The following is a 17,072-nucleotide window of genomic DNA, read 5'->3' on the forward strand; positions in this document are numbered from 1 at the left end:
TAAGGTGGACAAAGTAAATACATTTTTTGGTCTGTGTGTTAATTTTAAAAACACATTGTTTTCTATGTTACGCACACTCTTTCACATCAGAATCCGCTTCTCCAGAAGTGGCCCTCTATTTGGATTGGGCAGTTTGCCAAGGGAAAAGAAATGAAGCTTTGCTTATGCTGTGTCAAGGCAGGTTCTAGATAAGAGCATTTGAACATTGGGAAAATGAATGCTTTGCGGGTTATTCACGTCGTATAAGTGTTGCAAGCAATTCCTGACAAGAAGGAGCTAAGAATATCATTGAGTTAAAAAAAAAAAAAACTCTTTATGGCATTAAATATTAAATGCCTCATAAATTGGTGGGGACATTTTGCACAAGTGGGAGGAGTGCCACAAATTGAGGGTACCATATTAAGTGGTTTCTTAGTCATCAAATTAGGATAACATTTTTAAACTTAGAGAATATTTGTCCAATCTGCCCATTCTATCCGTGAGGAACAAGGAGCCCAGACAGATACAATAATGTACCCACAATTCCAAAGCTGCAACGGAGGAGATCCACGTCTTCCCACCTTCGTGATCTCTCCAGGGCAAGCCTTCTCCATCTACCAGAAGAAGCAGTAAATGCAACTCACATCAATAAAAGTTCACTGAGATATTCAAAAACCCACAGGCATGGCCCATTTCTTAAGGAACCCGCCATCTGGTAATACACATTTTTGGTGCACTATTTTGTTGAATGTCTAAGATTGAACACTAAATGGCACTTGTATCTATGCATTCAAAGATGATACCACCACCATGGGTACCAAAGCTTCAGAGATGGGAATCATCCTGCACTCTCCCCTCTCCCTCCTGCCCTGATGCTCACCGTCTCATGCAGCCAATCCCTAGCAGCTCCCACTGATCTGCCTCCCACCCCACCAAGCCTGTCCCTGGACCACAGACCACAGTGCATTTCCTGGTGGACTTTCTCACCCTAATTACTATTAGGACATAGCAGTATCCTGACTGAGATGTTTCAGTTCTGCTCAAGGCTTCTTACATCCTACTGCATAAAGCTGAAGCAACTTGACCTGGAAGATAAAATCTTCCACAATCTGGCCTCTACTTGTCTTTCTGATGGCATCATTCTCACTACCCCCAGCTTCTAGCTTTGGGTACAATGGCTGGTATTTCCTTCCATGCCCTCCCCACTTCATGTGCATCGTTCTATGTTTTGATTTTCCTGACCTTCTGCCTGGAATGTCTTTTTATGCACTCCAGTCTTCTTCACCTAGGCCACCTAGATAAGTTCAACGCATGTTCTAAGGCTTGATGTCTATACCACCACCTTCTGTTACTGAGTCCAAAGTCTTTCTACTCACCACACGACAGGCCAATAAATCGGGAGATGAGGCATTGAGGTGAGGAGTAATGACTTATTCGGAAAGCCAGCAGACTGAGAAGATAGTAGATTAATGTCCTGGAGAACCATCTTCCCCAAGTCAGAATTCAGGTTCCTTTTATACTAAAAAGGGGAGGGGTGTGATTGTTGCAAACTTCTTGACGTCAGAATCCTTTGTTATTGCAGCTATCCATGTGGGTCAGGTCACAGTGTCCCTGTAAACCTCCAACAAGACTAATGTTATTTTCTATTCTGCAAATTTTTATCTCTATATGAATGGGAAAGTGTTACACCCTTAAAGGTCAGAGCCTTGAGAATGGGCTTTCCTGTGTATTTCAGGTTATAGGCAACATCCTTTTACAAAAAGGTGCAGAACCAGCATGACTGAGTCCAGGAAACAAAGCACAGGGTTAGAGCCAAAGGAACAGATCTAATATGGAGTCAGATTTGTTCTTTCCTGTTACACTTCCCTGAGAGCCCACCCCTGTCACCTTCCACCCACACCCACCAGTTGGGTCCCTCCTCGGTGCTCCTGCAGGTGCTCCACCCCTCCATGTCCTGCGTGTGATTCTCTGTGTGTGATCTTCCCCCTGACGCTAGCTCCTTGGAGTTATGAATCATGTCTTGTCCATCCTTGTATTCTAAATGCCTAGCATTGGGGCCAGACATCTAACAGGTGTTCAGTGCTGGTTGAATAGATGGAGAAATAAAGCATTCCTACCCCAGATGATTCCCTTCCCAAAAATTGGACTACAGTGTGGATTCTCATCCTGACATCTGCAACCTTTCAGTTTTGTTTTTCCTAAGAATGCAAGCAAGTGAATTTTTACTTAACCGACAAATAATACCAAAGGATATTAAACATCGTAAGTGGGGCTCTTTTCATAATACCGTTAGGACCTCTAGTTATAAGTAAACCATCTTCTCCTAATGAGAAGGATAATCAGAATCAAGGATGGAGGTGGTGGAAGGCAGCTGTCATATCCCATGTAGGAACAGTAATCTTGGCTTTGCAGGTGAAGCAGACTTGTCATGTGGAGGTCAGATAACTCCTACACTTACGAGTGTGTAGCAGAGTTCGGATTAGAACTCAGATCTGTCTGAGCATGAAGCCGTGTTTCTCCCACTGCACCAGGCTGCCTCAAGCAAGAACATCATCATATTGACTTTAGAGATTATACAAGCATCCAACAATCCAAGGTGAAATTTAAAAATATTTACTAGGGGTGAGATTCGCAACGCTGCTCGTAAAGTATAATATCAAAGGATGTTTCATTATTTCAAATAGCTTGTGCTGGATTTATTTAGAGAAAAGAAACAAATACTCAAAATAAAGATATAAAAATCATTGGCTCTGAGCATCGCTCACCCTTCTAAAGTCTACGGACCATGGCCTCTGGCTCAGAGACAGCCCCAGATGAATTCTGTTTTCTCCCTCATCCAACAGAGCACAGACTTGTAATCTTCCTTCCATTAACTGCCCATTGTTCCTTTGCCAAACCATCTCATTTTAAAATATTATTTTTTATGAAAGGTAATGCTACATGGTAGAAAACTGTAAAAAAAAATTAATGGATAGAGTTGGTCTAAAGAAAATACATTATTTCACTAGTTTTATTATTTTTCATCCATTCCACATTCACAGATTTTGTTGTTTATATGGATATGTTTTATATATTTTATATTCTATTCAAAGAAAATTACTGTTAACATTTTGATCATTGAGGAATTTAAATCAACTTGCTTTTCCACAGGAAGAACTCTTTTCTAAAAAGTATACCTGGATTTTTGTCAATATTCTAATTCTTTTTGTTGAAAAAAATCCCCTAGGAGCTCTCACCAAGGATCGTATACAAAATTACCTTAAAGTCTGAATGTCATTAGTCTATTAATTTAGTTTCTGAACATCCAACAACCAGTATATGTTAGAGCACCTATTTTCTTCAATAATTTTTTGTTACTGAATCTAGTGCTTAGAACAGTGCTGGCATCTCATATGTGCTTTAAAAATAGGTGCTCAATGAGAAAATGCTTTCTAGGCATCTGAGCTCCATCATCTGGGGCTGTTTATCCTGTGCTTGTGCATTTATTCTATCAGCCTATCAGTTAGACTCTGACAAAATTAAACAAAAGAAAACAGGAAAAGATATTGGAAGGACATAGAGGGCTCCTAGAACCCCAAAGCTGGTCACTTAGGACAGAAGAGGGCGAAAGATGGAAACCAGATTCCTGCAGGACAGTGGGTGGTGGGAGTTACTATTTATTTATTTCAAGGTGCTGCTCGCAGGAAGAATCTGTTCTAAGCAGATTCCCATTTTTGTGTCTCCCCACTCAAAATTCAGCTTCCTAGCAGAGATAGCCAAGTGGCCCAGCTGGGGCTGTTCCCAGGCCTGGGAGTGGAAGGGGGACTGGAAGAAGACTTAGCAAGCATGGACTGAGACCCGAGGGGGGCGGCTCCCCTAAGGAAAATTCAGGTGTCCCTCAGTGCAGACAACGATGACAAAAAGCAATCAACAAGTATCTACCTGGTCGCTGACAGCCCCGCTGGTGCACTCTGGTTCTATCTTCTAATAAGTCAATGACATGCTTGCATATTAATTTTTAGATTGGGAGGTCTCCTATTTTAATTTTTATATAAAATAACAAGCAGCTCTATACATTTTTTTCTAACTCCCTGGTTCCTCTCCCATTCTTCTTCCCATTTCCCATGTCCACTCAGTCAAAAGTGATGGAGAACTGAATAATAAATTAAATATAAAGAATAAGTCAACGACAGAGGAGGCTGAAGACGCTGATTTTTGGATGAGCAAAACTTTAAAACTGCATACCATAAGCAGAAGGTACAAAGTATTCAATCACACTAACACTAATGAATAAATAATATTGTTCATTAGAACCTTTTTTTTAATATGTCTATCTCCATATAGAGAATCCAAATGAGAAATCTTATACCAAGGCAAACATTAAAACAGGCAAATAGTTTGAAGAGTACATGAAAGGAGATTCAGGGCAAACTGAGAAAAACACTAGCGTGTGGGAATCAGGGAGAAAGCAGCTGGGTCTCGTTCATGGTCCAAAACTTTGCTCACACCACTTCCCCTGACAAATTCTTGCTTTCTCTTTCAACCGCCAGCTCAAGTAGCGTCTACTTTTAAAATACTCCCCTTAAAACAGTCTTTAATTCAACTAGCCAAGCCAAGCTTTCTGTCCTGTTCTTATAGTATCTTGTACATGCAAATATTACAGCTTTTTCCATTAATTTTTAACTTAATCTAGAATAGTAATTACTTCTATTACAGTGACTCATCTTGTTAGATATCAAACAGCAAAATGACCAGAAACTTTTCAATTTTTCTCCTGAAGACTTCAAAAGGAAGATATATGTATATATATTTGCAAATATATTTATACATATGCACATACATATTCATATATGAATGTTTTATATATGCACACATATGAATATATCCAAATATTCATATATGTGAATATATCCATATATGATTATATATGCAGGTTTATACATATATCTTCTTTTTGAATGAATATACACAAATATTCAACTATATTCATATATTTGTATGTATCCCTATGTGGATATGAATGAATATGAATTATATAAACATGCACAAATATACATATAGGTGAATTTATACAAATATGAATGTGAATACATACAAATATTCATATAAGTGAATAGATTCATATATGCATACATATAAATGTATCTTTTTTTTAAGAAATATATACATTCATTTATCAAGGAGGGTCTTCAACCTAAATGTGCTTTGACTCAATTTCCCTTCTGCTTCCCCACAAATGGGTCAGGCAGTGAGAGTACAATCCTGACGTGGAAAACATTAATAGAGAATGTGTCCTTCAGAGAACATTTCCCCAGGTATCCGCCATACTTCCGTAACTTTCAAACCTTGTGGCCAGCCCCAGTCAGTTTGCTGGGTGTCTTGAAATCCCAAGGTTTGTTTTCCCTTTGGCAGAAAAATAGGATATAATACTCTTAGACTTGACTCTACATCTGCAGTGCTTTACCAAGTTTTCAACAAAAATATAATTTTAACAGAAGTGGCAAAATATTCAACACAGTGTCTGCCACCCATTTGCCACTTTCTATGTGGAAATTCTAAAACCGTAAGTGGACTGTACGGGCGTTGGGGGCAGGATCCAGGAATCATTGCCTTGGTTTCCCTTCTGAACTCAGCACAGAAATGTGTAATTTTTTTGAGGCGCCACTCTGATAAAGCAATTTGAGCTATAACATTTTGATGCAACCTAAATATCAAACAATTAGTTTTTAACTTTTTATGAAAATGATTAACTCATTGTACAACAGTGGAGTTGGACTCCATCAGGATGCCTGCTCCTGGCAAATAATTATATAACCGGTAATCACAGATCTACATTTAGTCTAAATGGGGCCATCGATTATTAAAAGAAATACGTTTTTTCATTCTGATACTTCACTAACACCCTGAAAGACATGTATCTCAGATTCCTGATTTCATCCTTAAAATTAAAATGGCCCCCTTGCTTGTTTTAAGTCATAGAGTGACTGTTTTGTGATGAAACTCACTCTGCTTTTCTATCTGACACCTATGCCCATGATTCTCAGGGCATGACCGGGGACTAGGAGGGATGAAAAGCAGGGCATCTCAATCTCCAAGGAGAAAGGAGGATCCACTTTGAAAAGCATGTATCATATACATCGTAACCATAGGTTTTGCAAAGAACATAGAAATCATTGTTCCTAACACCGGTTACAAAAGTAACACTTTGATGGTATCTTTTTGATTGCAACTGATCGGTTCCACCAATGGTTCGAGTGGAAGAGAGAACTTGAGATCTTTATGATTCTCAAAAGGAGATTGGTTTCAACACCAGTTGAGGAATCCTGATATAGAAGACAAACATCTTTGCTTTCTGTAGACTTCAGGATTGTGTAGCCTTCCTTAATTTGGTTTGTAATCAAGTAACGTACCCTAGAGAAGTTAGCTTCTAAAGGTGAAAACGAATTTACCCTTGAAAATCCCTGTAAACACTAGTAGCAATAAAGGATATCTGGCCCAAGTAAGATGACTTATCTCACACTTTCTGATGACACCCAAATCCTCGCTTAAATTTCTAAATCCTTTCTCAGTTGCATGAATCTAAATGTCTCGCAGCAATGAAGGTGGTGGAGGAGATAATCAACTACCTTATAGAGACACTGACTTTCTTAGTAGACTTTATTAAATCATTATATATTTTACAATATAAATTAATTTTCCACTACATACACATGAAATCCAATCAGTATGGAAGGTGATAAGAGACTTTGAATAAGAAAATTGTCCCAAATTGAAATAAGCATTAAGGACAGACCAAAGGTCAGGAATTCAGTAGAGGTCAGAAATGTCCCCTGTATGTTGCCTGGTGATTTTTTTTAAAGTGGAGATTTGACATTTTGACTGTGCTAGCCATGCTGGTGTCATATAGTAAGTGCTCAAGAAATGCTTGTCAGATTTGATGGGTCAGAAGATTTGTTCCAGAAGGTTTCAGACTTGACTGGAAATTTAATGCAACAGTCCATTCACAGTCTAGATGCTACTGTTGTCAAGAATTTCCGTGACATTTTGTCCCTAAAACTTACCAATACTGAAAGTTAATTAACTCAAGAATTTTTTTTTTCTTTTACCTGTAGGCAAATTGAGAAGGGGTACCATGGTGCATTGCACTATAGTACATCAAAAAATAGAATTGTTTGACATAACACATCCCCTGTGACCATGATGACCTCCCACCTTCACTGTGGCACTGTCATTCTTAGGTGACACCTGCTTAACTTGCTCGGTGCGTGCCATGCAGCAGCAGATGGCTTGAAGTGTGATGTGTTAATGGCAGTGATTACTTTATGAATAGTGACAGCTGATCAGGGACATAATAAAACAATAGTGGCTGCCATCCTGGGAAAGGTGCTAAATAGGGGTGACATGCTTAGTGAGCGCTATACCTCTCTCTTGAACCTCATTATCAATTCCAAAGGGACACGTGGGCCAGCCAGGCAATGGCAGATTCAGACACAGAGGAAAGGACCCAACCAGCACAGAGATTTCCCTCCATTTTAATCGGAGCGGGGGAGGGTGTACAGCTCCTAACGGGCAAGCCATTTGGGTACATGTTAATGCATGTTCCCAATTTTACTCCTTGTTTGCCAGCCTCCAAGCTTGTTGTCTGATACTCATCATTTCTAAGAGGTCTGGTTCCTACCGCTCTTCCTTTTCATGAGTCACTGCCTTGAGCTGGGGTAGAAATCACAGTGACCAAGTAGAACGAAATCCACGTCTTTGTCTAGTGAAGTTCTATTTCTGAGGCCCGACAATACTCTGAACAACTTTCTAGCTTTGATTCAGACCTCTAGGAAAAGATTAGCTGACGGGACTCACCGATAGGTTTCCGCTAAGGATTACTCATTCATTCCATAAACTGGACACCGGGGAGTAAAGTCAGTAAGGTCGAAGTCTTTACCTTCAAAGAGTTTGAGAAAGACATACATAAACAGTCCATTATAATCCAGAATGGTGATCTTCTGTGTTAAGCATTAGGTTAGTTTTGGGGTTCAACCAAACAATACCACCAATTTATATATATTTAAATTAATATAATATATTTAATATATATTTAAATTAAATATAAATTTTTTAAATATTTTTAAATAATAACACATATGTTTATACAGCATATATAAATACAACTTTACACAAAATTACCTAATAAAATAAATGTTCAATATTCCAGTGAGTTTATCCAACCTTACTGATTTACCCTGGATTATCGACATGCCTTTGTATAGTTTTTTACTAAAGCAAAGCAACATGAGGCCTTTCATTGTGCATTTGTTCTTTTGAGGCTTCTGGTGGGTTTTGCTCTTGCTTCAACTGTTACCCACGTGCAAAAATATACTATACATCAGGATATCTGATAATCAAAAATAAAAGGCACCATATAGAGAAAAATGTCTACTTCTTTCGATGAGGAGGGGGTGAAAAGAAATAGTTGGATAGATTGAAAGGCATGGGTCCTTCAGCATCTGAGCAGAATAAATGGGTGCATCCTCCCCATTTAAGTGCCACTGAGCTCGTGACCCACAGGCCTCAAAAAGCCAGCTCGAATCATGCTATGTCATAAGACATCTCTTCCACGTGTGCGATCTGCCACCCATAGTCTCTGTCTACGTTTCAGGACCAATACAAATTAAGACTATTACACTGATTTCATCCTGCCCATTACAGGGTCTTCCCAGACTGACTACTCAAGAATTACCATATTGCCCTGGAGATATCTGATGGTCCAGATATATTTCAGTGATTTTACTTAACTTAGTAATTAGTTTACACAGTTTTATGGAGATTTTACTGCTTTGGGGAGGTCAGTTTTTCTTCTCAAAAGTAGTTCTGATAGTCATTTCATTTCACTCCATGCTTTATGAAAGATCTGAAATATTGATTTTCATTCAAGACTGCAGGAAAAAAAAAACATCCCATTTCACTAAGAGAATGCAATTTTGTACACCCTCGCTTTTTTATTTATTTATTTTTTTACCCATATCCTGGGTGGGATTGTTTATGGGGTAAAAGAGAAAACAATGCAGACACAATGCAGACATCTAGCTGAATCCTATTAAGAAGAAGAGGAGTTTTAAATAGAAAAAGTAGGAAAGGGATTGAATCATTTCTAAAGCTTTGGAAATGTTACACATGGACACACAACAAATTACAGAAGCCCCACCCGTGTTAATTCGGGGGACAAATATTTGTTGAACACCTTCTATGTTCTTGACACTGTCTGAGGCACCGAGGCGTGGCCATGAAAACAAAATAAATCCCCTTTCTCTCTGGAAATGGACATGTTCAAGGAGGAGAGAGAAAATGAACGAATGAGCAAAGATAAATGGGTAATTACAAACAGAGGAGAAGGCATGATGGCAAGATCAGAGAAGGCTTCAGGAGTGGGGACGCATAAGAAGAGACAGAATGAGGTGAGGAAACAGGCGATGTGAAAAGTAGGGGAAGAATGTTCCAGAAAAAGGGGCTAGTCATGGGTAAAGGCATGTGAGGGAGTGAAGTGTTCCAGGCAATGAGTTCATGGCATAGTCAGCGAAGCCCTCAGGCTTGCCCTAGAACCTGAATTTCACTGATTCACTGACATAAAAAAATGAAGGAGAATTCAAACCTAAGGCAGGGACTACAGCGCTCCTGTGTCATTTCTGCTGTGTATATAAAAATGCATAAAATTGCTCAGATCCAGCAGCAAAAAAGCCACTTAGAGAAAAATCCTTTTTTTTTTTTTTAAGATTTCTAAGACCCAGATAGAATTATCTGTGTACCAATTACCCCTAAAGGCCCAGCAGAAGTTGTACCGCCAGCTTATAAAGTAAGCTCCGACAAGAGAGAAAATGCTTTGATATTCAATTTTCTGAAACAGCTTCATAATCATTCACTTTTTTACCCTCTTTCAATTAATTTTTAACTTTAGAAATAGAACATGAATACTTTGGGTTTGTTTCTTTTTTAAGCATGTACTATGAAAGAGAAGAGGTTTTTCTTAAATTTTTTTTTATTGATTTATAATCATTTTACAATGTTGTATCAAATTCCAGTGTAGAGCACAATTTTTCAGGTATACATGAACATATATATAGTCATTGTCACCTTCTTTTTTCTCTGTGAGCTACCATAAGATCTTATATATATTTCCCTGTGCTATACAGTATAATCTTGTTTATCTATTCTACAATTTTGAAATCCCAGTCTCTCCCTTCCCAACCTTTGCCCCCTTGGCAGCCACAAGTTTGACCTTATTAGCAATCTTGGTTCTTTCTCCGGCTTCTCTGAGATAGAACTGCTCTGGATATATATCCTTCCAGAACTTAGGCGATATTCTTACATACATTTATAGAAACCCACGGAAAATGTGTACCATTGTTTTATGGGGCTTTTTAATGCAAATATCATGATAATGCATCGAGTATTCTAAAACACGTTTATTTCCTCTAAAGTGTTGTTAAAAGCTGGCCTCATTGTTACAGTCTTCACTCACTCCTTTTATCTTCTCTGGAATATTCCATACCTCAGTATATTTATTCATTCCCTTGTGATGGACAGTTAAATGGTTTCCAAGTTTTTACTGTTGCAAACGGTATTTTCGGTGAACGTTACTTACACACGGTTCCTTGCATACACAAACAAATATTTCTTTCATGTAGCTACCTTAACTCGCCATCTTTTTTGGTAGACATTCCATCGCTGTCCCTTCCCTCCTCCTCCACCACCAAGACAGAAATAAACATCACTGAGAGGATTCTGCTTTGGCTCCTTGACACCCAGTTCGGACTCTCAGGTCAAACTGAGTGTGGTTATTAAGGACCACTCGTTACCCAAGCAGAGCAGTTCCAAGAACAGAGGTCACTGCCCTCTAATCTTTGACCTTCCATCCTGAGTCCAAGATGACCCTTCAGGAAAACATGTGGTGAAAAGGAGTGCTGCTCCCTGTGAGCCAAGAGAAAATTGGCCCCCGAGATGACTTGTAAAGGGATTTTGTAAGCCGTGAGCAGAACTGCATGGGTTCCGACCAGGAATGGGATTCGGAGCTGTAATAGAAAACATTTATTTGGCTCCAACTAAACATCCTAACACATGTTAGCATTTGCTGCCAATATGCTTCCTAATTAAGAACAACATAAAATCATAGGAAATCCTGTATCCTGTCTTCATGCACTTTTCATGTATCTCTGGTTCCCTGGTCTTATTTCTCAAGTATTGCTACCACAAAAAACAGGTTGATTCAAAAGTCCTGTTTTGCCAACCATGCAGTGTGGTGTCATTAACAAGATTAATGTACATTCCAGAATTCACCAACATGCATTTTTTCTCTCCTTAAACAAATGCTGCTATTAAAAACTAATTTAAAAAGGAAAAAAAAGCCAAGAATCACCCCCAAATTGAAAGGCCAGCATCATTTCATTGGTAAGATGTTGTCTTGTAAGTGGTGTAACACTTCAAAAAGTTTTTTAAAAATTCTTCTCTCTAGCATTGCCTGGACCGTTGGCCATGTTTGTATATTTTATCATGTTGAAGAGATTTCAAGATGAAGGACAGAGTAGGATCTGGTTTTCCTCTTAGGTCCTCCTTAAACCCATGCTAATTGCATCTGAAAATGTTTAGAGATACACCTGTGAGTTCTAAACCATCACTCCCCTATTACATACAAATAGGCATTGGGTGATTACTGTACAGATAAGGATATATATGGTAGTTCTAATTAAGGCTACAATGTGTATGAGTTACTCTCAGAAACCCTTGCTTTATCAGTTTGGATGCAGTCTTTGACCTTCCAAAGCCAAACTAATTGCTTCCTTTCCCTACCACCAGGCAGAAATTAAAAATGAAACAAAACAAAACAGAAAGAACGAAACCAACCACTCTGGTACATTCTGCATTAAGTTTCTCCCCCTAGTTCTATTTTGTTTTCCCAAGCACTGAAAGAAATTCTGAAACGGCCCAAAAGAAATAATACCTGGGTCTGACAAGTTATCTTCAAACATTTTCCATAGGACACTTTAATGATTTTCAGAATTATGAATTTTTTTTTTCAAATGAAACACACATGCTTTCGCTGCCCCTTTCCTGAGATGGTGTGCGCTCGGCTGCGTCTTTTTTCCCCCACTTCCAAATCTATTTATTGCTTGTTGTTCTTGGCCGGTCCTCACTTTCCATTTTTCATGATTAGTTCTTTATGATCGTGTGTTTCCTTTTCTTCTCCCCGCCGTGGCTGCCGGCCAGTTCTCTCTGAGTCCTCCAACTTCCCTTCGCTAATGAAACAAGAGCTGACTCCCTCCCTGGGTTTTGCCATCCAGCTGTTTCCTTTTTAAAATATACACTCATCTTTATTCAGTGGAGTTCCTGGGCAAACCTGACTCCTTTCACTGAAGAGTTGATCATCACGGGAGGGATTAAAAAGGTTTTAGGAGAAAGACATATCTGGAAAATTAGGGGAGTGGGCGGAAGAAAGGTAAATAGGAACTAAGTTTATTTTTGAAACGTCCTGGGGAAAAAAAAAAAACAAAACAGAACAGAAAACTTTGTCCTTAATGATTTAATCCCTGGGCGGCTCTGAATAGCAAGCGGGTCTTGAGCAGCTGTTCCTGGAGGCCTACCCACACCTGCACAGCATCTTAAAGTTCCCACCTTGCCTGCTTCGCCTCTTCTGGTCACTCAGAAGTAGCCTGACTCCCACCACAAGCCTGGACTGGGTGGGATTTAGTGGTGAAAAAGTGCCCATTTGACATGTCCCTCTGCCAAATCAAGTCAACGGAACTGTAAGGCTGGGATTGTTCGTGTTGGCTTTAATCCGTCTTCAGTCTCCAGAGTGCCCTTGACTTCACAGAAATGGCCACCAAAGCTAAGGTCATCAGACGAACCCCGCTAACTATTTCAGAGAAGGGGCAGAAGCTTTCAGACTACCCTCCCCAAAAAGATTCCAAGAAAAATGAATGAGCCTGTAGGTGTCCTCTTACAACGAAAGAGTAGCTAATTCTTTTTCTGGATTATAACTGATAGGACCTCACGTGATGGGGAATACACAGCATCACTTGAGTGTATTGTATGAAAGGCCTAATTGATTAAATAAAGAGGTTTATTTAGTAGCTCAAAGAGCTGTGAGTGTTTTTTTTTAAAGTTCTCTTTTAAGTCAGAGGAACTCTCCCTGCTCTAAAAATATTTCTTCTGATATAAAATTTCCAATGGAATCATTTTTCACCAGAAATAGAAGAGAAACAAAAACAAAAACAAAAAAAAAAAGGAAACCGCCCAAAAAAAGGATTTATAGTTGCAAGGAAAAAAAATTGTTAACTATGTGCAGTGATGGATGTTAAGTAGGTTTATTGTGATCATTACGAAGCGTATACAAATATCTCATCATTATGTTGTACACCTGAAATTAGTATAATGGTCTATGTCAATTATATTGCAATAAAAATACATTATCCAGTGAGATAATCTCATCTGAAAATTATGATCAGGTGAGATAAAAAGCAGCATCTCCAGTGGAAAGAAATGGAATTATAATAACCTGGTGCAGTGTGGTCTTCACCAATGACAAAACACTTTCATATATATAAACATTTTCATATACATATATATATATAAAATCACCAGTAACAGAATACTTTCTATATATTCTATATTACATTATATTATGTAATACATGTAACATATATATATGCACACTTGAACCTCACAGTGACCTCCTAAGACAGGGAGGAAGAAAGTTAGGATCATTGATGAGAAGCTTCGACATTTTCCAACATTTTCTTGGAACCAAGCTCAAATCAGAATGTGCGTCCCGGTACTGGCGCCCAGAGTCTGACTTCTCCGTGGGTTTCTTGGAAGATTCTCCTCTTTTAGAAGGAAGAGAGCCTGGGGGAGAAGGGCAGATCTTGACTATCATAGACTTCATTCTCCAGTCAGCTCTAGTAAAAATAATTCCAGAATCTCCCCAGTAAGAAAGAGACACATCTATTTCCTGTCCTTATATGTGGTTTCTGACATAACATTTATGAGCCCAAGAAGAGTCCTGCAGACATGAGAAAACCAGGGAAGGGAGGTGGGAAGACCTTGGGCCCAAAGTGTGGGACTTGCTTGATGGTGATATTAAAACCTGCCTCACCAAGTCAGCCAATGTCTTGGCTCCAAGTTCTTCATGGCCCTGGTTTCCTTTGCCTTTCTGACCCCTCTGTGTCCTCTGTGCCCAGTGTTTGCTTGCCTGGAGAGCTGTGACTCACAGCACACCTGGTCATACCCGTAGGATCCTGAGACACCATCCCCGAGACAGGCCCTGACGTCTGGATTCTGTTTGTCCCTCTGGCCCCAGAGCAATACTGGCCTAGGGTTCTCTTTGGCCCGACCTGCCTGCAGGTCCTCCCGACCTGGCCATCAGGCCGTGAGCCAGGGAAAATGGGGATCCCAGGGGTTCTCAACTCACAGTAGCTGTGCCTAGAGCTCAACCCCTGACAAATCAGGCAGACTGGAAAAAATTTTCCAGGAGACAGCTAAACCCTCTATTCCCAAGTTTTGACCACTGTAAATTCAACATAGCAAAGCATAACAAGAACCCTAAAACCTCATCCCGGGATCTCCTCTCTGAGGAAATTTATCAGGGGAAAAGAATTTAATAGAAATGTACTTCTCAACTTTCTTTGTGTTATCAGGGATCATGTTTAATTCTCTGTTTTTATTTTGAGAATAATATTAAAAGCACTAATGTGCCATTTAAGGTTGATCTTAAAATAAAAAAAAAACCACAAGATATCACTTATATGTGGAATCTAAAAAAATAAAAATGACACAAATGAACTTATTTACAAAACAGAAACAGAGTCACAGACATAGAAAACAAACTTATGGTTACCGGGGAGAAAGAGAGTGGGAAGGGATAAATTGGGAGTTCGAGATTTACAGATACTAACTAATGTATATAAAATCGATAAACAACAAGTTTATACTGTGTAACACAGGGAACTATATTCAATATCCTTAATAACCTATATTGAAAAAGAATATGAAAGTGAGACTATACATATATATATGTATAACTGAATCATTTTGCTGTACACCAGACACTAACACAGCATTGTAAATCGACTTATATGTCAGTTAAAAAAAACTAAAAAAAAAAAAGTCACTCTTGATTGTTGCCAAATTGTAATGCTTTATTGACAACAAGGAAATAAACAATAGAGGAGGACTTAATTCATAAACACAAATGCATTTAGCAAGAAAGTAACAGAATTTGAGATTCAGAAGTCCTCATGTGCACAGATTCCTTTCCAAGAAGCTGGGAGGGGCGCTAAGAATTCTGTTTTCATCCTTTTTGTTAAAGACAACCCTCAAAATTGTATGCTGTTCAGGCCCCGCCCAACCTGGATCTGTCCCAGTAAGTAAGTTACGGATTTTTGTCAAGTGAAAGTCAGATGATGTTCTGGTACTCTGTGTGGACCAAAGCTTTGCAGTAGTTTAAGCAGAGAAAAGTTCTAGAAGAATTATCTGATACCCTGCGTGGGAACGTAGGCGTGCCCGAATCGAGACACCTTCATCCACCCAGTTGGCACAGTATTCATGCCGTTAAGTGGCAATTCCATTTTAGCAAACCATCATCCATCACGTTAAGTCAATGCCGTTAATCTGACTGTGGTGTTTGTCATTTTGTTTGAATTCAGTCTATAAATACAGTTTGGATTTGCTGTTGTTTCAGGGCCACAAACTCAAGGACTGTGCCAACATTCGAATTTGTCTATACCTAAGTAAGATTAGAATTTGAGTTAATTTAAATTTAGAGAAAAGAAAGGGAAGAGAGAAAGGAGGGAAGGACCCCCTCAAGAACCCCAATAGCAACAACCGTGCCTGTAGCCTAAGGATTCAAGATTCCCAAGCCACTCCTAGGTCTAGCATTTCAAATCCAGCCTAATTTATTGCTTCCATCCTACAGAATGGGGCCCTTCCCAAGCTGCAGCATTTATTTATTCAACAAATATTTCTCATCATATTATGTGCAGGGCGCTGTGTTGAGTCTGAGAGATTTGGCTCGTTATTTGCATCACCCTTCTAAGAAGGGTGAGGGTGAAGATGTAACATTCTCATGCCTGAGTAAAAATAGTCACCTTTATGTAATTGTTATAAATGTGATACGTGAAGGCTGGTGAGGTGCTGAGAAGCTTATGCTTCTTTTTAAGATTAAAAGAACTTTGGGATTTCTTTGCCACACTCGTGCCTGAAAATGTTTCACCTCCCATCTTCAGAGGGGCGTGCTCAACAACCAACTCCCTCTGCAGTTTAACTTCGGAGCCACTCTGGGGAGGCCAACTCATTTTTAATATTGGGCTAAGCCCAACATAATTAGGAAGGCACACTTCTGGCGGTGGGGGGAGAATCATAAGAAACATCCCCAAGCTAATCAATGTGATTCTGCCACATCTACTGTTGGAGTTTCCCCTCCACGTCCCTCCTTCACAGGTAATCAGGAATTGCCTGTAATTAAATCATCCTGGGGAACTGGCAGCGGGACCCACCCCGGAGAGTTGCTTCCTGGGTCCTCATAATAAGCCTTGATGTTCTTATATCCACCACTATTCCTGATGCTCAGTGTTCTTTCTCGTCTTCATCTGTTTCAAACTTGAACACATCTAAGGATTCTTCCTCTTTGATCTGGGAGGAAGGGGGAAAGATTCTGTTTTATATCAATGATTACATCTGAGCTTAACAACTAATTGCTGCCTCCCTGGCCACTGCACCCCTGTCCTTCAAGGAATGAGTCCAGAAGTGAAAGCAAGTTTGGTTATTACAGACTCATAGAATTCTAGAGAGTAACAGGTTCTGAGAGGTGATCTCACCCAAGGAGGCCCGAAGAGGCTCTGTAAGATGAAAAGCATCCCTTTGAGAAAAACCTGGGTATGCTCTCCATAGCTAAAGGTTTATTGCTAAATTTGATTTTCCTAAAAATTATTGCATATCAGGCATTGAAACAAACAGCCACATCATTGAAGGAAATATACTTCTTATTCATATGCTACTTGCTTATGAAAAAAAAAATATTAACTAATCTTCCAAAAGATACAATCCTGGATCCTAACCTATCTCAGTAAGAGAAGAGG

The 17,072-nt window shown here is 39.3% G+C and overlaps 1 long non-coding RNA gene across 1 annotated transcript; it reads left to right on the forward strand.

The window, feature by feature from the left end:
- The first annotated feature begins 1,532 nt into the window (after nt 1-1,532).
- On the forward strand, nt 1,533-16,336 carry LOC116660239. The gene is made up of 4 exons (XR_004315661.1): nt 1,533-1,614; nt 12,550-12,552; nt 13,993-13,996; nt 16,326-16,336. It is a non-coding gene; the product is annotated as an uncharacterized LOC116660239 (long non-coding RNA).
- Nucleotides 16,337-17,072: the final 736 nt, after the last annotated feature.

The sequence above is a fragment of the Camelus ferus genome, chromosome 27 (assembly GCF_009834535.1).
Source record: "Camelus ferus isolate YT-003-E chromosome 27, BCGSAC_Cfer_1.0, whole genome shotgun sequence".
Lineage (NCBI taxonomy): Eukaryota > Metazoa > Chordata > Mammalia > Artiodactyla > Camelidae > Camelus > Camelus ferus.